At 40.0% G+C, this 12044-nt stretch overlaps 1 protein-coding gene and 1 long non-coding RNA gene across 2 annotated transcripts in view; both read right to left on the reverse strand.

Moving 5' to 3' along the window:
• Window positions 1-12044, reverse strand: part of FGF14 (fibroblast growth factor 14) — a 718038-nt gene that overhangs the window by 628578 nt on the left and 77416 nt on the right. The gene's annotated exons all lie outside the window — the stretch shown is intronic.
• LOC136792845 (uncharacterized) overlaps window positions 6720-12044 on the reverse strand; it is a 29783-nt gene continuing 24458 nt past the window's right edge. The window contains exons 2-4 of the long non-coding RNA XR_010837335.1: window positions 11543-11604; window positions 8151-8182; window positions 6720-8060 (exon numbers count right to left, since the gene is read on the reverse strand). This is a non-coding gene — a long non-coding RNA (uncharacterized lncRNA). The remainder of the gene's footprint in view (window positions 8061-8150; window positions 8183-11542; window positions 11605-12044) is intronic.

Consider the following 12044-nt stretch of genomic DNA (forward strand, 5'->3'; position numbering starts at 1 on the left):
TCTTCTTCTCTCCGTGTTCCTCCATTGGCTCCTGGTAAGGGAACTGCAGTCCTTCTCGCTGCCACCTCCCAACCTCTCAATGAAAATGGAACGACTTAAGTGGCCCAGCCTTCTCTCTCTCTCTCTCTCTCTCTCTCTCTTTGGATCTGCCTGCCTACAAAATGTTTTCAGACTACTCTGCTTCAGCTTCTCCTTGCAGGAAGCATTGGGTCAGCCTGGAAGCCCACAGCCGGTCTTCTAGAAGCAGGCCTGGAGACTGATCTCCCTCTGAACTCTTCATGGGGCCTCGTAGCCACCATCATCCGTGCCCCATGCACACCCCTTTCATTCTAGCACATCAGTGTGCTCTTGCTTGGCTTTCACCTTCCAGTATCTCCATCTTTGAACCTGAGGAATTGTTTCAAACCACAGAAGTCCCCTGTGCCCAGGCACTTACAGAATTAGCACACCAGCTCCCTTACCCCTTGGGAGGGATAAGGATGAGGCATGTGTTGTACATTCTTCCCCAAAGCTTTCCTGTGGAATTAAGACACAGTCTCCCACCAGGATAGTTGGCTTAAGGCGTCACTGGCCCTCTCCCCTTCCTTACACCGTTCGACACTTGCTCATGTACTGTCTTCTTTCAAAAACAAACTACTTGTATTAGGATCTTCGTTCTCTGTGGAAACTCAAACCAAGACAGGGTTGCAGAGGGAAGGCAAGGGTTCTGGGTAAATGTGCCTCCTCTCCAGATCCCAACTCTTCCTTGCGCAGTCAATGCAATATTCAGACGTGGGGGAAATGGTCAGAGAAACCAGTTTTTGCCCACAGGTTCAGTTTCATTCCCCAAAACAACCTTATCAGCAATAAAACTAGTATTTTTATTTCCATCTTTCTAACTTGTGTGACCATATTTCTGAACTGAATCTGAACTCAGAAGCGGAGGGAAGATGGAGAATTAATTATCACCTCTTAAGACACCCCCCCCCCCACTGCTAGAAAGTAATATAAGAAAAAATCCTCTTTGTTCCTGGTATGCCGGTGAGTATAACAATAAAACTGTGGGGAACCAGCCAACAGATACAGAGGCCAAAGCAGGTTGAAACCCCTTGAGTCCTCAGAAATATGAGCTGCTCTTGGCAAAATGCCGCAAGGCTTCATTTCTCACCCACAGGAACTTTATCTCAGTCCACACAGATATGCCTGACAGTAAAGCCCTAATTTCCTGTACAGCCCGGTAAGAGTGCAGAGGACCCTTCTTTGCATCCTCTAAGGCAGGTAGGAGTTCACTTTATACAGGTAGGATTGGCCCTAAACAATTTGAGGACCTGTGCAGCCTGGCCCATCGTATCAAAGTCTCTGGACATTTATAACCCATGCTTTCTATTGCTACACATATTAAACCTTCTTTAATGTGATTTAAATTCAATATGAATTAAACATCTTTACTAAAACCAAATCAAAGCAATGGTAACTTTATACAACTACTTCAGACAACACTCTACTTTCTCACACTAATCCCAAATTTTGTTATGCCTTATTCTAGGGCAGTATGCCCTCAGCTGAAAAGCATTGTCATCCATGATTTGAAATGTTCTAAGGGGAAACTGCATCTTCTCTATGTGGAATCTGGTCCTTAATCTCTGTAACTATTGAATAAGACAACTTTGAGGGTATCATGTTAAATTTACAGGAGAAATTTGTCCACTAAACTTTCTCATTTGGGCAGAGATTTGTATATTTCAAAATTCAAAATATTATTTGTCCTGGACAATAGTTCACTTTATAAAATGCGGCTATAACTGCAGAACAGGAATAACAGTATTGAATGCGTGGCTGAAGAGAAGAGGTGCGTCCCTCATTCTCAGCTTTTCCATTAGCTCCAAGTCCCCAGTTCCCATATTAAAACACTTTGAAAGTCTGAGATATCAGATGGTTTCAGTTTTCCTGACTGATCTCAGATGGATACATTGTTTTCTCTGCCTAGATTCCGGGTACCTGGTACTTCATTGATAAACAATTCCCTTTGAGTTTGGGATGGTAAACTTAATAATATCTAAACATCTGGTGTTATAATGCAACCTCCAATTCAGTATCCACATGTTTTATTACACACTGTTAAACATGTAAACAGTATTCCCTCTTATAAATGTTTGCTGAGCACCCCACCCAACAATCCATTTTTTTAGAGAAAATCAAGTTGAATCTGTAGCACATTTACTTTGAATTGAACGAAAATAACTTTGTTGGGCTTATTTCTCATATTTCCTCAAAAAAGTGGTTTATAAAATCAAATTCAATGCTCACATAAGAAAATGTATGGAATTATTTTGCTTGTAAACCAAAATTTCCTGTCATTAAGTTAAAATATGTCATTCATAGAGCAGTTTATCAGAATTAATATGAAAATTGCAATTCAAAAAAAATGTGTCATATGTTCTACCATTTAGGTTACAAAGTAAATGAAGAAAAATGCCAAGTCAGAGAGAATTTACATTCCAAAAAATAAATGGCACAAGTCTGTTGGATCATAAATTTCCAGAGGTCAAAAGTTAAGGCTATTTAACTCACTTAACTACAGCACCCTAATAATCTCAGATGTATGCCTAGCTAATAATTCGTGTCCTGAATTTCCATGTAAACTTAGATTCTGACGATTATGAGAAGAAAGTCCCATTTCTTTGTTCATGTCAACAGACAGCCTCATGAACATTTACGATATTGCAGATTTAAGTGCACATAATTGAATTACTGTCCCAGCAGGTGTGAAAAATGTTAAAATATTGTGTTTGAACACTGATTTGGTTTAAAGTATTACTGGCATCTGGACAATAATGCATTTTACTTTATTACTTGTTTGAATGACATAAATAATAGAATACACACAGGTATAAAGGCTCAGGATAATTACTACCTAACATTGACGTTGTTTTTTAAAAATAAACATGGCAATAAACAATACATAAGTAATTAGTCAAGCACATCAAGACCAATATTTTAGGTTATATTTAAAGAATTTACAATTAGGATAAAATCAGAAAAAAATACAAAAATGATACTGTAACCTCAATATTAACCACTTTCTCTTAATCAACAGATAGTTCTCAAGCTCTGATACACATTAGGATATTTTTGTTTGTTTCTAGCTTTTTTTTTTTTTTTTTGCGGTATGCGGGCCTCTCACTGCTGTGGCCTCTCCCGTTGCAGAGCACAGGCTCCGGACGCGCAGGCCTAGCGGCCATGGCTCACGGGCTTAGCTGCTCCGCGGCATGTGGGATCTTCCCGGACCAGGGCACGAACCCGTGTCTCCTGCATCGGCAGGCGGACTCTCAACCACTGCGCCACCAGGGAAGCCCTGTTTCTAGCTTTTTAAATCAGCATGTGTTTTATATAGGCATTCCCAAGTGTTTGGATGTCTTTATTTTAAAGTTCCATTAGTAAACTGTGTTTACTATAATTCCATTAAGGCAATACTTTTAAGTGAGATTTTCAAATATGTTTAGGTAATTGAAGGCAGGAAGTCCTGATATTCAAGGTAGAGCCATATGAAATATTGTTATAGGAAGCTTAAAGTTACTAAATATACTTTTCTGATAATAGTCATATCATCTTTACTACAGTATGAACATTAGCAACAGCAGGCACCAAAATCTGGGAGAAAAAAACAAAATTGAAAAGAAAATCCATCAATAATGTTTCAGCTTTATTTCCCACAATAGAGGAAAAAAATACCTCTCCTTGCAGCAAAACATGGTCGTTTAATTCCAGACATTGCAAGTTCAAAGGCAGCTAACCCAGGGGGTGTAATTCAGGACTAAAATGCAAGCTGGGCTCCGTTTGTCAAGCCAATACCCCGGGCATCAGCCTAGACTAGGAAGGACATCTTCTAATTGGTTCCCCCCTAGGGGCTGCCTTTTTCTCATTTGTCCTCCAGAGGTAGTGCCTTTTTCTAATTGGTCACACCAGAAGCTATGCTTTTTCTGACTGGTCAGCCTAGAAGGGGTGCCTTTTTTTGATTGGTTCATACAGAGGAGACTTTTTTTTCTGGTTTTGGCGGAGCACCGAAAGCTCGGCCTTCCTGCTAATGCACCCACCAGATCAAGGAGACCCGTGACAAGTGCCCATGAGACCAAGGGCATCCATCTCTAAAGACAAAGTGTACAGACACGTAAGGTTGATCAAAGTAGATAGATTCAGAAGGAATGGTAAGTTTTGAATACAGTACCAAGTTTGATGTTTAGATTAACTGCGGCTTATTTTCCACCTTTTTCTAATTGGTGAGCCCAGAGGATGCCTGATGATATTCTAAATAAATTGTTTGTCGTTTCCTGAAACCTGAGTACTCATCACTGACCAAATGTCTTTGTACCAGAGTCCATTCTCAAGCACCACGTCTCTCCAACCTAATAAATGTCAATTTCTGCAGATGAAGAATATTTATCTCAAACATACAAAATCAGAATGGCATTCAACCAAAAGCAGAGTGGACCACTGGTCTGAATCTAATGTATTTGAGGATTAATAGTTCTACTGATTTACAAAATATTTGCAAATCTATATCACGCATGCCTGCCGATATTAATTCTGGCATTTAGCCAGCCAATTCATGAGAAATTTGGCCAGCTTCTAGGAGTGCTAGAAAATCTGTTTCCAAGTCTCTAGAGGATTTCAGCTTTGTCTATGTGAGACCAACCACTGAAAGTTTAAAAATTCAGACCATCTACATTAATTCTCTGTCCCCGTCTCTCTGTCCTCTCTTACTCCTCTCTCTAACATGGAACCTGCACGAACACACACATAATCACAACTCTGGAAACTTAATTTTTCCTAAATTGACCATTCATTTTTGTCATGTTTAAAAAAGAAGGGAGAAACATGGTGCTATCTGCAAAAAAGGCTTTTGTGGGCGTTTCTTTTTTTTTTGGCTGTATGCGGGCCTCTCACTGCTGCGGCCCCTCCCGCTGTGGAGCACAGGCTCCGGTCGCGCAGGCCCAGCGGCCACGGCCCACGTGGGATCCTCCCGGACCGGGGCACGAACCCGCGTCCCCCGCATCGGCAGGCGGACTCCCAAACACTGCGCGGGAAGCCCTGTGGGCGTTTCTTTAAAAACGCTGGCTTTAGGGACCTGAGCTTGTGGTACAGGTTTGGACCACTTTCACAAAATGTGGCTGAGTAAACTCCTGTGCGGTTTTGCCAAGGCCAACACCTCCTCTCACCTCCTCTCCACCACTTCCATCCACACTGGAGTTATAGCTAATGAACAAGTTAACCAGCAAGCCATGAGCAAAAGACGTCCTTAACCCCATACACGCCCCAGTGTTATGCCTGAATATCTAAAATTGGACTCATTTGTGAAATCATAAAATGTATTTTCATTTTACGCTATTCTTCACAATAACTTATAAGTGTTGTCTTTTAACTATACATCTATTATAATTTCTATCTTTTAAATGATTTTTCTGTCTTTGATTCTTGTATTATTTTCTTTTTATAATTATTCTCATTTAGAAGTGCTGTGCTCTCAGAATATGGTGCGTTGAGGCTTCCATAGGGCCTGGCACATGGTAAATTTTTACTCTCAGGTAACTCAAGATTTTTCTCTTTCTCTTGGATGATCTGCAGTTTCTCCATGGTGTGCTTATGGGTGGATTTATCTTTATTGACCCTGCATTCTAAGCAGTGGAGACTCTTCAAGTCCAAAATTCTCAGTCATTACCTCTTCACATATTTATTCTTTGCCATTATCTCCATTCTCTTTTCCTGGAAATTCTAACACAGAAATAACGATTCCTTATTACTTTATGTCTTGGGTTCATGATTTCTTGTTCATGCTTGATGTGAGTTGTGTTCTTGTTTCTCTGCTCAAGCATCTTAAGCATACATTAAAGTCTCTGTCAGATTGTTCTAGCATGGCAATATAACATGGATTGAATTCACATTCTGGCGGTTGATTTTCTTAGTGGTGTTTCTTAACATGAGATTTGAATGCGTGTTGGAATCTTGGCTTTTAGAAGGTGCATAAGAAGGTTTCTCTTTAGATTTTTTGTTTCTCTCTCTTTCCTATTCTCCCTCACTCTCCCTAGTGGTTGCCTCTATCCAGCACTTCCCAGAATCACAGTCCAGACCAGAACTGATGGCAGCTGGTACTCACAAGCTTCAGTGACATTCAGGATACTGTGCATCCAAACCCCAAGGTGGTACTTGACCATGCCATGGCTGCCCTTATCCTTTCTTTTCCTAAGCTCATAACCTCCCAGGTCCCAGGGGGTAGCAAGAACAATGGCGTTTCAGAGTCCATGTTCAGACGGGACGGGGAGTCCCATCCCAGCTCCTGACCTCCAGATGCCTTTACCCCTGAAGAACCAAACCCCCAGCTACTTTTGCCCTATCTGAGCCTCGCTGTGGCTTTCACCTCCACCTCTGTTGAAAGTTTCTGTTCTATTTCTGGTTCATGAAAATATCAGTCTTGATTTTTGACCCTAGATATGTAGCTTTGGTTTCCGGTTTTTATAGTATATGCCTTACTGCCATGTGATTGGAGTAGGAAGGGTAACTTAATACTGTGCCATATGTATTAACTATCTAAATGTCATCAACTTTGATGATAAGTGTTTATCAACAAAGATTACATGGAAGAAGTAACAAGGGGGTGTGCATCTATTTTTTTCTGATTTACTACGGAAAATAACAGCTCTTACTTCTCTATTGCCTTTTTTTTTTTTTTTTTTGCAAACTTTTCTATGACTTTGCAAACTTTTCCTAATGCTCTGGCATCAATATTGGCCTACTACAGACTAGCCATCACCACTGAGCAGTTTCACATGGTCTGAAATATTTTTTTTCTTGTTAAAGACATTTTTGGTTGCAAGTGACAGAAACACAACTCTAACTCTTGACTCCATTAAGTATGAGAAGAGCAAAAATTTCACTGATTCTCAAGGATGAAAGGAAAATGGGTTTTCCATCTATTATCTCTGTTTCTCTCAGTGTGTCCTGTATTCTATCAGAGCAGCTTCCTCTACAAGTGTGGAAAAAAATGATTCCTGGAAGCCCTGAGGCTTCAGGAACAGAGAAGGTTTGAAACTTTTTCTCCAGGCCCAAGTTTAGAAATTCCAGGGAAATGTTCTTATTGATTCAGCTTGGGTCAATTGACCACCTCTGGGCAAACTGAAAGTGGGTCGTGGGTGTAAAGTGTGTAATAACATGGTAGCGCTCGTTCAAACCACATGGATAAAATGGGACAATGTTGGCAGACCCATGGCAGACAAGAGAATAGATTTCCATTATGGCTTTTAAATAAACATAAAAGTAAAGATTATGTTTTAACTCTCAGGAAACAAAGATTGTTGCCGTTAGTGTTTGATTCAGGAAGGAGAAATCACGCTATATTAGATTAAGGATGTAATAGAGACAATTATTCATTTACAAAGTCACTGGAACCAGTGGAGCAGCCGAGGACACAGAGGCTGGTACTGAACTAACCTTAGGGACAAAATAGGATGATGAATTATAAAAGTGTTAGGCAATCTAGACTAAAATTTAGACAATAATTGCATAGCTACTGAGTCATTTCTTTAGGTAATATAAAGATTAATAAATTATTACCAGAAACTCCCTTATTCTGTTTTTTTTTTCTTATTCTGTTTTTAAAAATGAAGAGGAAATGGGTGCAGCTAGGGAGTTATTCAGATAAGCATGATATGGAGTAATGTCTGGAACATGATCAAGGGCTGCTGAAATTTTCTGAGCTATATTCTATGAGTTGGCCAAAAAATTCATTCGGGTTTTGCCATAAGATGGTTTGGAAAAGCCCAAATGAACTTTTTGGCCAACCCAATACATGTTCTACTAATTTGTGTGCTCTAGAAGTCTGCTTCCTCATGACAAAATACACTGTTTCCACTTTTGTGTGTGCCCTGTGGTTTTTCTGCGAGTTGTTTGTGTCTGCCTCTTTCCCTTGTATGGAACAAAGTCACCCTATTACAACATACTTCCAAGAATACAGAACAATAGAATAAGTACAAAATCAACCCTCAATTTGATCAATGTGAGTAAGTTTCAAATTTGAGTTTTTAGGCAGCCTGGGAAAAAAGAAAACATGATGAATTAGAAAAGTTTTATCATAGTAAATGATGAAGACGATCGGTCAAGGGAACAAATGCTGTCGGTACCTGGAAAACACAGTGACTGCCTCCATGAGAACCTGGAAATATAGGGAATAAAATTTACTTTAGCTAAAAGTAATGGAAGAGTAGATACTTTGTTCTAACACTCCAGCTGAAGACATATTCCTCTTAAAACATACATACTACAGTATGCTGTACTATACTATACTATACTATACTATATTAAAGGAACTTCTAGACCAAGGTCTTGGATATGAAAATAATTAAGAGATTTTAGCCCTGTATATGGCACTGCTTCTATTCTAGGGACACTTATCAATTAGGAGCTAACTACTGAAAGGTTGAATTATACTTGGGACAATATCCCAGAGCTTTGGGGGCAGCAGTCAGAGAGTCCAGAACCAGCCAAAGGTTGGATCCTGAAAGCTGTACCCCAGCAAAAAGGATGACTCCAAGGATTTCATGACGGAAGTCCAGCTTCAAATCAACTGGACGGACAGCCCCAGAAGGAAAAAAAAAAAAAAAATCTCTCCAGAGGAAGATAACATTACCCTGTCTTTCGAAATGTTTTTACAAATAATTTCATCACCTGTGTATTCACTTAAGAACCTAGTACGGCAGGGCAGTTGCCATCTGGAATATTTCCTATGGCAGGGGGAGAGAAAGCAGAGAAATCATGCACAAGCTTTAAGAGCTTCTTCTTAGAAGTGACACACATCACTTCGGCTCCGATTCCACTGCCTAGTGCAATTCTTATGACCACAGCTGGGTTTGGTGGAGCTGGGAAGCACAGTCTTCTTAAAAAGGTGGGAGACCAGAAACTGGTCATCAGTAATACAACTGCTCAGGTCCTACCCTGCTAAAGACCAAATATTCGTTTCCCTCTCCTTTCTCAGTGCACAGTGCACTCAAACTGTCCCCGAGGGAGAAATCCCAAATTTCTATCCCATCATTGCTTTAAGCCAGGATCTCTGAGAGACACACACACGAGTTTCTGCATCTAATCTAGATGTGGCTCTTCTTCATCTGGATACTCAGGGGCTAAAGAGACAAGGTACCTGCTCCTCACACTCCCAAAAGAAAGTGGGAGAGGGTGATACCAATACATTCTCCTGCACTGCAAGAGCGAAAACATGAGAGCCACAGAAGTCACTAGTAATTAGCAATTCCAGAATCCCGTGAGCAGGTGCCATGAGAGACTTTGTGGTCTCGGAGCAGGATGTGCTCTGCTCTCTGGAGTACCTCCCCAGCCCATCGTTCTCCGTGCCCCTCGGCTCAACAACGCGGACATCCTCCTCTGTGCCACCAGCATCCTTGACCACAACCTGCGAGAGCACTGAAGTCTATGCCCTCCTGGAGGGCTGGGCTTCTCAGCCAGCCTCCTTCTGGTGGAACTGTGGAGACCGTCTTGGTCTGTCTGGGCTGCTGTAACAGAACACCAGAGACTGGGTGGCATATAAACAACAGAAATTTGATTTCTCACAGTTGTGGAAGCTGAGAGGTCCAAGATCAAGGCGCCAGCAGATTCTGTGTCTAGGGAGAACACTCTTCCTGGTTCATAGATGCCCAACTTTTTGTTCTGTCCTCATATGGCAGAAGGACCAAGGGATCTCTCCGGGGTCTCTTTTATAAGAGCACGAACCCCATGCATGAGGTCTCTGTCCTCATGACCCAGTCACCTTCCAAAAGCTCCTCCTCCAAATACCATCCCTTTGGGGATTAGGTTTCAACATATGAATTAGGGGAGGACACAAACATTCCACGTGTAGCAGGCCTCTAAGTGGCCTCTTAAGTATCAATTGTCATCTCTTTAAGTCCAAGCTGGTGGCGCTTTGTGCAGTACAGTTTGCAGGACAATTCTTTCAAAAACGTAGGCAGCTTAAGATCTATTTTATCCCAATCAGTTTGTTTTGTCCCGTGCCCTACACCCAGTATAAATGCAGCTGTCTTGTATTTGTAAGACATTGATGGGAGAGCCACACACTTAGTCTCTTTTTCTTGAGGTGCTTTGCCCAAATAAAAGAATTTACTGGGAAAATCGTAATCTATTCAGAAATTTGAACAATCATGGTGACAACCACACTCTTCATTGGATCCTTACCCTGAAACTAAATTCTAATTGGCCTTTGATATTCAAATAATTCCTCAGTTTCATCTTTCAATGTTTGAGTTTCAGAAACATTTCTCTTTTCAACCTACAAGTCCCTGAATTTATAGGCTGTCTCTATTCTTTTTCAGTCTTGCTGGCAAAACAGCCAGTATTGTTCTGATCTTGTCTCTTCCTTGTAATAAGCTTTCCAATGCAGCCAACACACGCTGCTAAGAGTTTGTTTTCCCATTAAGCTACAAATTTATTAGACATAAAATTTTTCTTTAACTTAGCACATGCAACAATTTTACTAAGTCATTTGCCACTACATAACGTGGATCACCATTCTTCTAACCTCTATTATCTGTTTTGTTGCAAACTAACGCCTCGCCCATAAACCAAAGCCACGTATTTTAGGTTGTTTGCTACAATATCACTTCAATCCTGATTCCAATTTCTGTTTCAATCACATAGATCTGATTACACTGCAGTAATAAACGACCCTAGAATGTCAGTGGCTTAAAGCAACAGACGTTTATTTCTGTCTCCTGTCATTTGTCCATCACAAGAAGGATGGTAGCACTGATTCCCAGCAATATTGCCCTCATGCTGGGTAGCAGGCTGATAGAAGAGTCACTCTCTGAAATATTACCAATAACCGCAGCGGAAGAAAAGAAAAGCTGGTGAAGCCCGTACGGGCTCGAAAAGCTTCTGCCTCAAAGTGACACTCATCACGTCTGCTCCCATGGTCACACAGACCTGAGTTTCACATGGTAGGTAAGTATAATCCTAAGGTAGGAAGTGGAGCTAGATATTGGTGGAAAATGTTAGAATCTATCATTAAAATCTAGCAAGTAAAAGTAACCTACTTACTACTACTAAAGCCAAGCTTGAAAATGTCAGCTAATGGAAAATATGAAAAGAGACATAGGAAATCTATATCAAAGTAAATATACAGGATTCCAGAATTAAAACATGCAACTGAAATTATTAAAAACCAGAAGGACAGATTCAAGAGCAGTTCAAGCCAGGCTTAAAGCAGAATGTGTGAAATGGAAAAAAAATAACTATGCAGCGTACCACTAGACAGACAAAGATATGGCTAAGAATCAAAGAGGATGTCGTAAATTCTCCATTCACAAACCTATGTTAAAGGAAGCAATACATACTCTCCAGGGAGAAAGAAAATGATCACATTTTTAAAGGTTAGAGATGCTGGAAGAAATGAAGAACAAATAAAAAGTGGTAAGTAAAAGAGGTAAACTAAGTAAATACTGACTCTAAACCAGTAACAGTAGTGTCTTATGGGGTTCATTTTCTATACAAAGAGAAATGAAATACATCTTACCGATAGTATTCGAGCAGGTAGGGGATAAGTGGAGAAAAAGTCTTCTCAGATACTTGCATTTCCTGAGAGAAAAAAAAATATCAACTAACGTTAGACTTTGATAATTTAAGAATTCATGTTGTAATTTCCAGAGTAACAATGAAATAATAAAAATAGTATATGACTTCCAAAATAGTGGGAAAGTATGATCATAAATAAAAATGATCAATCCTAAAGGAGGTAAAAAAAGAAAAAAAACATAAAATAGAGTCAACAAATAAACTACACATAATAAGATGGAGAATTTTAACCCCAATATATTAATTATATATTAAGTGTAAATATAGAAAAAGATTCAGATAAAGACAAAGGCTTTCAGATTGGATAAAGAACAATAACAATAATGACAACTATAAGTTGTTTTTAACTATAACTTCTTTACGTTGCACACTTGCAACATAAAAAATCAGAAAGAAAAAGTAATACTAAAAAAGGCACTATGTGGACATTAAATTTTAAAAGT

Source organism: Kogia breviceps, chromosome 16 (assembly GCF_026419965.1).
Source record: "Kogia breviceps isolate mKogBre1 chromosome 16, mKogBre1 haplotype 1, whole genome shotgun sequence".
Classification (NCBI taxonomy): domain Eukaryota; kingdom Metazoa; phylum Chordata; class Mammalia; order Artiodactyla; family Physeteridae; genus Kogia; species Kogia breviceps.